The sequence below is a fragment of the Triticum urartu genome, chromosome 5 (genome assembly GCF_003073215.2).
Source record: "Triticum urartu cultivar G1812 chromosome 5, Tu2.1, whole genome shotgun sequence".
Lineage (NCBI taxonomy): Eukaryota > Viridiplantae > Streptophyta > Magnoliopsida > Poales > Poaceae > Triticum > Triticum urartu.
The window spans coordinates 156,493,083-156,503,622 of record NC_053026.1 but is presented as its reverse complement, the minus strand read 5'-3'; positions in this window follow the sequence as shown (position 1 = coordinate 156,503,622).

Below are 10,540 nucleotides of genomic sequence, written 5' to 3'. Positions count from 1 at the left end.
TGCGTCCCACCCACCCCCTCCCTCCCTCCCCCTCCCCCCCAAAAAAAGGACGACGACAAAATAAGTTCGCGCTTCCATGTTTCGGATTGAAATATTTGGCGGCCCCAATTCCAGCCCTGCAAAATCTCCCTTCTCCACCGTCCCCTTCCGCGCCCAGATTGCTGAAATCCCTAATTCGCTGCCAACCCAAGCAAAGTTCGAATCACCCCTCGTCTCTTCTATTTCCCCACCTCTGTGCTGGACGATGATGACGAAGACGACGGTCGCGCCTCAGCACCGCACCGGAGCTACCTCATCTACGCCCTCGTACACCGCACCGGGTGGTCCACCGACAACGCCGGCCACTGCAACCGACGTGCCTCACAGACACCGACTTCCACCTCATCAGGTGCGCTTCACCGACGCCGTCTCCCAGCTCACCAGGGCTACTTCACCGAGCACATCGTCGCACCTCTGCCCCCCGAGGCCGCTGGGGCTTCACCAACTGTCTCGTCCACCACAACGTAGCGCTCCGCTGCCACTCAAGATCTGCATCCGTGCACGGCCAGCCAACGCCAGCGCATCACCCTCAACGGCTCTGAAGTGACCCGCACTCTAGCTAGGCGAGCATGCTCAAACGCTGGCCCGAACTAGGTATCCACACATCACTCCCTTGTGCATTGTTCCGATGATATTTGGATATCCTTTCACTGCTCTCTTAGCTTACACTCTTATGAAACTCTGACTTTAACTCTTATTTCTTCTGGAGATATCATCTGAAACAAGCAAATCCATTTTTTAGCAAAGCATGGCAGCGCTACGGGATCTGGTACACATCCTGCACACCTGTATAACCTTGTAAGTATCTGTCCTCCGGTACAACAACAAGGTCGATTCCTCTTATTTGATCAACCATTCGCCGTGTCAAAAATGCAGAGGGGGATGCAAGGAGCACAAGGCCTGCACATCCAAGCAACTGGTAACATGGACTTGTACATGGAACATCCCAAGCGCAAGCAGAGCTGCAGTGAGCCTGTACAACGAGCTAGCGTAAGTCCTTGCATTTCATTTAATTCGTACTGGCATTCGTGTATGATTTGTGTGCAGTGGCAGATCCACGAATTCAAGTTACTAGGGGCGAACATTTAACTTAAAAAATACGAAGGCACTTGCACTCCGGAAATCAACATAACTTGAGAAATGTGAAGCTACATGCACTTTGAAAACCAGCTAATGATCCAAAGTAGTTCAGATTATAAACACTAAATGATGCAAGCACCAAAAACCACAAAATGTAACATGGTGTACAAGGACTACAAACATGGTATGTACCTGCTTGAATTATTCGTTCTCTGGCTGAAAATATCGAAGTGTAATTGGACCTATAACCAGTGCGCAAACTGCATATCAATATATCTATCATGCACAAGTATGCCAATAGTTTCAAACAATAGATTAGAAAAGTATTTATGCTACATTGTCATGATACGGGGACTTTCTGGTAGATGGCCTCGACGTTTCCTCAAGCCATGAAAATGCACTGTAATTTGCTTGTCATCAATGCCTGCAAATCTCTATGTCTCTCTCAACATAGAAGATCATCATTAGACACTAAATCCTTCAATGGGAGCTTGCAAAATGCTTGCATTAGATGCCTCATTAGACACTATATGTTCATCACCAGGAGCATGTAAAATGTTTGCATCAAATTCTTCATTAGCAGTCTGTTCATTAGACACTTTAGGCTCAAGAACAACATGAGCTTGGATGTTTGCACCGGAAACTTGATCAGATACATCGAATTCAGTCAGTTCAGTATTGATTGGGGAGTTATAAAATAAGTAGAAATTGGTTTCATTTTCTCATAGATTCCCTACATACAGGCAGTTTTACAACACCGTCAGGTTTAACTATTGGCCAGAAATTGAAGAGTTGAATTAGATATAATCAAGGATGTGATGTACCTGCTTGTTGCGCATGCTACTCTTGCAAGCTGCGATTGTCCGTTTGCGCAAGCTCGATGCCATGCCCGTGCTGCCGCCGCTGCCTCCCACGCGGGCTACACCCAGGGTTGGATCTTCATCTTCTTGTCCTTCCATTCTATTCAAGCACGGCGACCACCCTCCAACGAGGGTGTGAGGAAGTGCTGTGTCGATCTGTCTAGTGGCGGCTAGGTTAGGAGCGAACCAGACTGGAGTCTGGAGCGAATGAATTGGGATTTTTCCTGCTGTCGATCGATATGGGAGGTGCTCATTTCGGTCGCGAGACTGCTATAGGGCCTGCCTTGCACTTATGTTATTGGCCCATCCAAATTGAAACTTTTTTCTTCATTTTTTACATTGCCTGCTCGTGCATTGGGATGAACAAAACTAGCCTGGGCCAACCTGGACGACTCAAACTAGGTGCACACTTTCCAGCCACCCGAGGCGGCCGCCCATACCAGCCCCTATGGTGGCGTCACCCCTTTTTGCATGTATGATTGGGGTAGTGAAAAATATTCCAGTGGCGCTTTTGATTTACCCACAAAATGGTTGCTTGTTTCTATGAACTGAGTTCGCCAATAATGTGAAGGATGCCAGTCTTTTCATCCTATTGTAGATTGCTTAGATCTCGATATGCCAAAATTAAGCGCATGAAATATACAGTGAAAGCCAGTGTGATGTGTGTGGCTACAACTAGTCTGACTACATGTCCTCATATAACATATCAACGACGCACCATCTTACCAGATTAACCATTCGACTTACCAGTGCAATGTGGGAATAAAGAAGTATTGGGACTGCGTATCCAAGCAATTGATGCCATGGACTCGTTCGTACAACCTTGTAAGCAAAAAAGAAGTTGAAGTGTGCCTGTACAAAGAACTAGCGTAAGTTCAGGTACCTGCTTCTTGGAGTTTTAGTTAGCCACTTATTGGAAAATTGTTCAATTATGTTGTTTGGCTTAATTTAGTTTCTATTGATTACATAATGCCACAGCCTGTTAATCCTATTATAGATTGTGCATATCTATGTGTTTGATACTTACTGTTAAGAATTACCTGTTTGCCTGAACTTAAATAGCTACTTGTTTGTTTAACTCCTTTGCTGCTGCAACAACGGGTTACAATGATGTTAATAACTACTTTTCAGCATCCAATTGAAACTCTTTAATTCCTTGTTTGTTTAACTGGTTTGCTGTTATAACTCCCAGTTGAGATGTTTTGCTAACTTCAACTTTTCTGAATCCAATCGGAACTTTATGGCAAAACAGGTTAGCCCAAGATCAAAGAGCAAGGTCCCCATGGATGTTGTATCATCCCACAGCAGTGGCACCGGCCCAATCGTGCATTATGAATTGCCAATTGTTGATGCTCGCTAAACTAGTGGTAGAAAGAGATTCTGCTTCTACACTTAGAGATGAAGTTGAGATGTTGAGGAAGCAAATAGCACAATCACAAGCAGTACTCAAGACAACCATTAAATATTTGGAGGATTTCAAAACGAAGCAAGCTAAGACTGACCACATTGTTAAGGTCCTGAAGGAAAAAAGGAAATTAAATTCCCACTTGGTAAATCATAGGTGAAATGTTCTTTCCATTGTTGAATAACCTTTGTGTTGTTTGTTCATGTAAACAATCAAACCATTTGTTTTAGAGATCATGTAATAATTGTTTCTTGTATATTTTTTTTGGTTTGTAATTTTATTTGAGCACAAGTCTGTATTAATTGATAAGACTCAGATACATTTCATTTTGATTGTTGTGCAAGACCAATAAATATGCCAATCGGGCTGAATGTGCATTCAACAATAATAGTAGTATAGATGGACCATAAGTGGCACGCATCGGAAAGGGCCAAGATGTTGTAGTAGCTTGGCTAAAAAAGGATGTTGTTGTAGCAAAAAAAGGACAGCGGCCTGGCTTATGCATGTTAGTTGATATTATTGATCCATATACTCTATAAGTGTTTATATGTCTGTTAGTTCTGTACATTCTTGGTTGATTGACTCGGTATTTGAATCTTGATACATCGCTTGTGTACATATCTAAATGGGAGTACACATTATGCTGCGTGTGACATTTGAGTAGGACATGAAGTGTTCCAAATATTTGAATTCACCTTAAACTGGATTCTAGCTTCTGAATTTGAATATCAGCATTTGTAAACCATATTCATATATGATAGTGGAATACATCTTTGTCGTCCTTTTGAATATATATAAAAACACATAGAATGACTTATAAATATTCGTATAGGAATACAAAATGGATTCGAATTTAGTTGCCAGGGTAAACATGGATGCTTATTGTCCCAAAATTCAAAAGAAGCGGCAAAATATCCACTCCCACGTCGGCTGCCCGAAGCCAAGTGTTTGGGAGATGGAAATTATTGTCTACCCATTACACGGACAATCCATCGACCCGATTTCCACTGCTCTAAATAGGGGTAGGTTAGTAACTTCAATTAGATGTGACACGACCGCCTATGAGCCCATTCCGACCCGGTGGGCGCCAAACATGGGCGGCAAAACACATTTGATTCAAGCTTGTCCGAAAGACCTCTATTTCTCCCTCCATTTCCCCATACATACACAGTGGGTGGCAAAACAAACTTGACTCGGCCGAAATCGATGTAGGCAAATATTTTCAATAGGGGGCAGGTTTGTAACTTTACTAAGACGTGACACAACCGCCCTACCTGTCAGCCCCGTTCATACACCATGGGCGCCAACCATGGGCGCCAACCATGGGCGCCAACCACCCTCTCCTCGCCCGAAATCGCTCTGGGCAAATGTTGGCGAGATGCGAGATTACCGTCGTATCCCCAACCCACGAGACGTCCAAATTTTAAACGGGGGATAAGTTCATAACTTTCCCATATTTCAGACAGCCGCGTCCCAAAAACATGGTTCCACGCACCTCTCCCTCCATTTTCCCATTCATACACCGTCCGCGCTAGAACACCAGCCTCCGTCTGCCACCCCATCCATCGCCGCCGTCCTCCACCCCATCCATCGCCGTCGTCCTCCACCACATCCATCGCCACCGTCCTCCACCATGCCAGAGCGCCTACCAAGACTGCGTCGTCCACTACTAGAGATGGACGTTTCTCATCCACGGCGATGGACCAAGAGCCTTGCATCATGTCCTCTCGCTTCATCGGCATCGTCGTCCTCTTTGTTGGGGCCGCTCACATGACCTTCTCTTCCACCGCAACGGGACTTATCCCCCGATGCACCCGTCTACCATCGCAGATCTGCTTCAATGCCACCGACAGCCATCGCACCCCCGATGCCTACACGGCGTCGCAAGAGAGGTGGTACTTCATATCTCCTCAACCATTTGATCTCACCCAGAAATTAGATCTTAGCTTGGTTACTCTACTTTCTTTTCAACTCTTAGAATTTAGTTCTTAGTTCGAAGCAAACAATGGCTGCTAAATATCATTTCTCCGGTTTGCAGCTTCAAATCTGCCATGGCACAGTCATAATATGGTTTAATTGATGATGTTGGTTCCGTGGTGGTTTCTTTAATAGAAATCAGAGGGGAAACCCTCTTTTGCTAAAAAAAATATGCTTAGAGTTTCCCCCTTTTATGATCACTGTAAGATCAGATTACGTGCTTCTGTCATAATAGCACTGCTCCACCCATCAAGCTAAACAAGCTTAGTTGTTCAAATACGAATCTGATATTATTAAAACAGAATCGTTTAATTGGTCAGCTAAATGTTCCTAACTTATTTTTGAAAATGCATGTTTGCCACTCGGGTGTGTATCTCAACAGGGTGCCCACGGTGGGCCGGCCCACCCTGGGATTTTGGGTCGTCCCAGGCCCCAATTCCCCTCTGTTCTGCTGCACGCTTCCGATCTCTACTCGCCCCCAGCCGCCTGCCTCACCGGCGACTTGCCGTCCCCGGACAACATGACTCTAGGAGGATTTTGGACGGTCTCTTACTGCAGGTACAATTCTGCATACTTGTCCTAGTAAGCTCACAAGTAAATCATTGATTCACTACATCTATGCTTGCCTTGTCATATTTGTTGTCAATATTCTTTTAGGGTGGACCACCCTATTTCTAAATACTGGAACCGTAGACATGAGTGAATAGTATTTCTCTATGTGATCTCCTCCATCATGTGTGGGCAACGAACAATGCATTGTATAGAAAGAAAGTGTCATTTCCAGCTTTTACATAGGCTTCGATCTTTTACATGGAATACAATCTGCCTACTTGCTTTGTGTCGCACTACCAACACTCCACCCTTGAAGCTAAACATTATGCCATTCATAATTCCTTAGTTTATTTGTTCAAATACGAATTTCATATGATTCTAATGTTCCTACTTTAGTTTTGAAATGTGTGTCTGCCTGTTATAGAGACATAAGGGGTTTGTATTTCTGTGTGTGGTCTGGTCAGCACGGTTGGGGTGAACTTTGCATATGCAGGGGTTTATAGGGAGACACTCTTCGAGTTGAATCCACAATGCATTCCATAGATAATCTGACTACTTTTTATGTTTTCATGAATCTCAGATTCTGAACAGCATCATAATGATTATGAGCTTGCGCGCATGAAAAGAATAAAGCAGAACACTGCCATGGCTGTCAAACTTGGCATTAAGGGACTAAAATCAAGTCTGTATGCAATGCAATGCAAACGTTCTCCGCCTACAGATTCATGCTCAGAATATGATCCTAACAGTGATTCTGAGCTAGAGGGAGACCTAAGTCAATGTAGCTCCCTAGTGGAGGAGTCAGAGGAAGATGCCCTATCTTATTAACCCATCAAGGTGCTTGCTCTAACTTTCCAATGTTATATTGGTCGCACATATCCTGCAGCTGATGCTTTGCATTGCTTCTACTTTGTTGAACTGCCATTAGCTTAGTTTACACATCGTGTATGTGAATACACCCTGCCTATCCATTTTCAGTACATCTTCCATCTGTCATCATACCATATTTATCCATTCAAATGTTGTTCTTGTGTATCAGACGTTCAAAAGGAAGAGGGTGATTGCTGATCGTGGAGGAGCACAAGCAAAGTATTTGGAAAAGGTAGTGGCACCTGATAAATCAAATAGCCCATTAGGTGTAGTTGCAATATCAGTTGACCCACAAAACACCCCAACTCTAGCTGACTCTAGCCCTACTACACTGGTCATTTCTGATGCCCCAACTCAGCAGACCTCGGCTACAGCAAACAGTATGATTATGCCAGTTGACATAGCACCAACTCTACGACGCAAAACCCCCATTCCAGCAAAGAGTACACCATATCCAGTTGCCAAATCCCTTTTCGAACCAGAGAGAGCCCCAATTGCAGCAAATAGGACCCCTGTTCCATTTCTTCACAGTTTAGAAGACGAAGCTTATATTGTTGTCAGGAACTTTGTGCGCATATTTCCTTCATGGAAAGATTATACCGCAGACATAGAAAGATTTCCAGTCTTCCTCCGCAACTTATGCGTAAGTAATGTACTAATGTTATTCATGGTCATTACTGCATATATTTCTGCTGACAGAAGACACAAGATTTCATTCTTTTAAATAGGCGAGGACCAAACTGGATTGTGAAGACGAGCAAGGGTTGGTTGTGCTTTTCAAGCACTTGTTGATGAAGTATCGTTCCTACCTGAGGCAAGAACACATCGATGGCAAGCCTCTAAACGAAATTTCTGTAAAGTCTCTGGTGCTACATTTATCCGACGGTGACTGGAATAATCTTGTTACACATTGGTCTCGGCTACAGGGTAAGGTACTGTCTTTGATATCACATCACAATTTGAACTACATTTCTGCATTTGCCTTAACGTCTCACTTGTACGAAAACTGTTAGCAGAAGAACATTCATTCTCAAGGGACCACAGAATCTTGCAACTGTACTACACACTGCATTGCTCTTGTGAGTACGTCTTGCCCTGTATGACCATACTTACTTTCATAGTTGTTTGATTATGTAGCATCACTGCATATGTTAGCCTCGTTATCGTCCATTTGATGGACATTATAAGATCCATATGGACTCTTACATAAATTTATAATCAACCCAATGCTTTTGAAGAGGTTTAGCTCTGCAGTCCTCTTGTAAGGACTGAACGTCGTCTATCACTGTACTTACATTAACAGCTACTCCCTCCGTCCCATAATATAAGAACGTTTTGTATAGTACACCAGTGTTCAAAACACTCTTGTATTATGGGAATAGGGATTGGTTCATTGTGTAGCATTCTGCATCTTATCTCCCTCGCCCACCATTTACTAAAAAAGATTAGATCTATATTTAATCTTACCAAAAAGTAGAATACACAGACAATGCCAGTGCAGAAGTGTAGCCCATTGCTCTTGTCAGTACATTTTGTCCAGTAACGCTTGTACTTCCAGGGATTGGTAGTTGATTATGTAGCATCAATCTGCATCTTATCTTCATTATCCTCTATCCCTTCCAATATTATCATATCTATAATTACTCTCTACAAAATGTAGAGTATAGGCAATGCTTATGAAGAAGATTTTGTGTTGAAATTCTTGAGTTATCCTTCCCTTGACATGGAGAAGGGCATTATAAAGCCGGTGTTAACTGTTAATGTAAGTCAGTCCTTCTAAAGCCTTTATCCTCAACTGCTGTTTAATTTGCTCATACTCCCTATCATTTACTGCTGTTTAGTTTGCTGTTTCTACCAAAATGCATGTTCGCAATAACCGTAAGTTCTAAGTTTTACTTGTAAAACCAAATTCCTTATTCATACCATGCACATTACTCAATACTCCCTATATGTATGCTTGTTTTTATGGATTTATAATCCAGTGTGTGGTGAAGCAGCCAACGTTTGCACCTTGTCATCTCCTGTTTTATCTTACTGATGTGGCTGATGATATGAACAACATGCCATGCACATTAACCAAAATAGATACAATGATTTTCTTTGCCCTTCATCTATGCTTGTTATGTTGACATGGTAATCCAGTAGTGTGGTGAAGCTCCCCACATTATGAACAATGCCAAATTATGCTATTGATATTTTGAACTTACTCTTTATTTTCTAATTTGAAATTGGATGGAATTGACAGCACAGTTATCATCTTTGTTTATACACGTGCAAAACCTGTCATCTATTTGCTTTGTTTCAGGGTGATATGCCTGATGGCATGCACAAGTCTGCTGAAGGCTGTGAGACAAACCCAACATATATTGCAGCAAAGAAGGCAAAACATCTTGAAGATAGCAAGACAACCCCAAAGTCTTGTCTTGATGCAGTGTTCAAGTTACTTGAGACTAGCAGTGAGACAAGCTCATAGAATTCATTGTCTGAATTAGTTCAACTTCTTCAGTCCCAAGTTCTAGCAGAAAGGCATTCTGCAACTCAACTTCAACTTGAAGTCCTATCTCTAAGGAAGATTGCGGAGAACACCAATGAGAACCTCATCGCTAAACAGCTACACCTGGAAGCTATGACCGACATGCTAGGCCAGTCTCACAACCTTGCTCAGCAGCTTGCGCAGCATTTCCCGCGCAAGGCTAACCTTTCTTGAACTGTCTTGGAACTGGTCTCGGTTCAGTATTATTTTGTTACGCTGCAATGGTGCCTAGTTTTTGTAATCTGCTTCTTCGTTGCGCTTTATGATCACTGGTGGAGAACTTCGATGCCCAGTGGATGTAATATACCATAAATCCTTAGTTACTATGCCGTAATTTCTTTATTTTAGCGGTCCACAATTGGGCCGGCCTGCATCTTTCTTGGGCCCGAATGATTGGGGCCTTCACACTTTGCACGAGGCCCACAACTTACACCGGCCTATATTTTAGTTGGGCCTTTTGTGGACCCGGCACTTAGTTTGGCCCAGGTAGCATTGGGCCATTAACATGCTGGATATTGTACTGGCCTATTACGGCCCAGATGAAACCATGGGCCTTTAGTAGGCCGAAATGCATGTTGGGCCTCAATTTTCACTAGTCGTCGACGGGCCTTCAGGAGGTTGAAATGTAGACCAGGCCTTTTTGGGCCCAGTTATATCACGGGCAGTTACCAGGACGAAACATATCTCGGGCCTTAGTTGGCCCAGTGATATCATGGGCCTTTAAGAGGCCAAAAGCTTAGTACAGACATCAACGGGCCGAATTATGCGACAGGCCTTTAACAGGCCCAAAGTAACGTTGGGCTTAATTGTTGCCACCTTTATCACGGGTAGTTAGTGGGCCTGTCGGACCATATATGGCCCATGGGCAGCACGGGCCATTCCCAGGCCGAAAGTCACACTGGCTGTAATTGGGCCCAAATATTCAGCGAACAATTAACGGGCGAGATCTGGCTTCGGGCCGTAAATGGGCCTCTATTAAGCAGGTTGTTATTGGACTGGCCCACTAGTACCTAAGTAAGTACTACGGGCCTTTGACTGGGCCGGCCTTTTTAACCTATATGGGCCCCTATTGGGCCCAGCCACGTGTCGACGTATCATAGGCATGGCTCCTCCAATGGGCGGGCGACATCTGGCCCACTGACGAGCTGATAGGTGTTCCCTCCGGCTAATCAGAATTTTACACGTGGAAATTTCCCATTGGTCCTGGCTGTTAATGGGTTATCG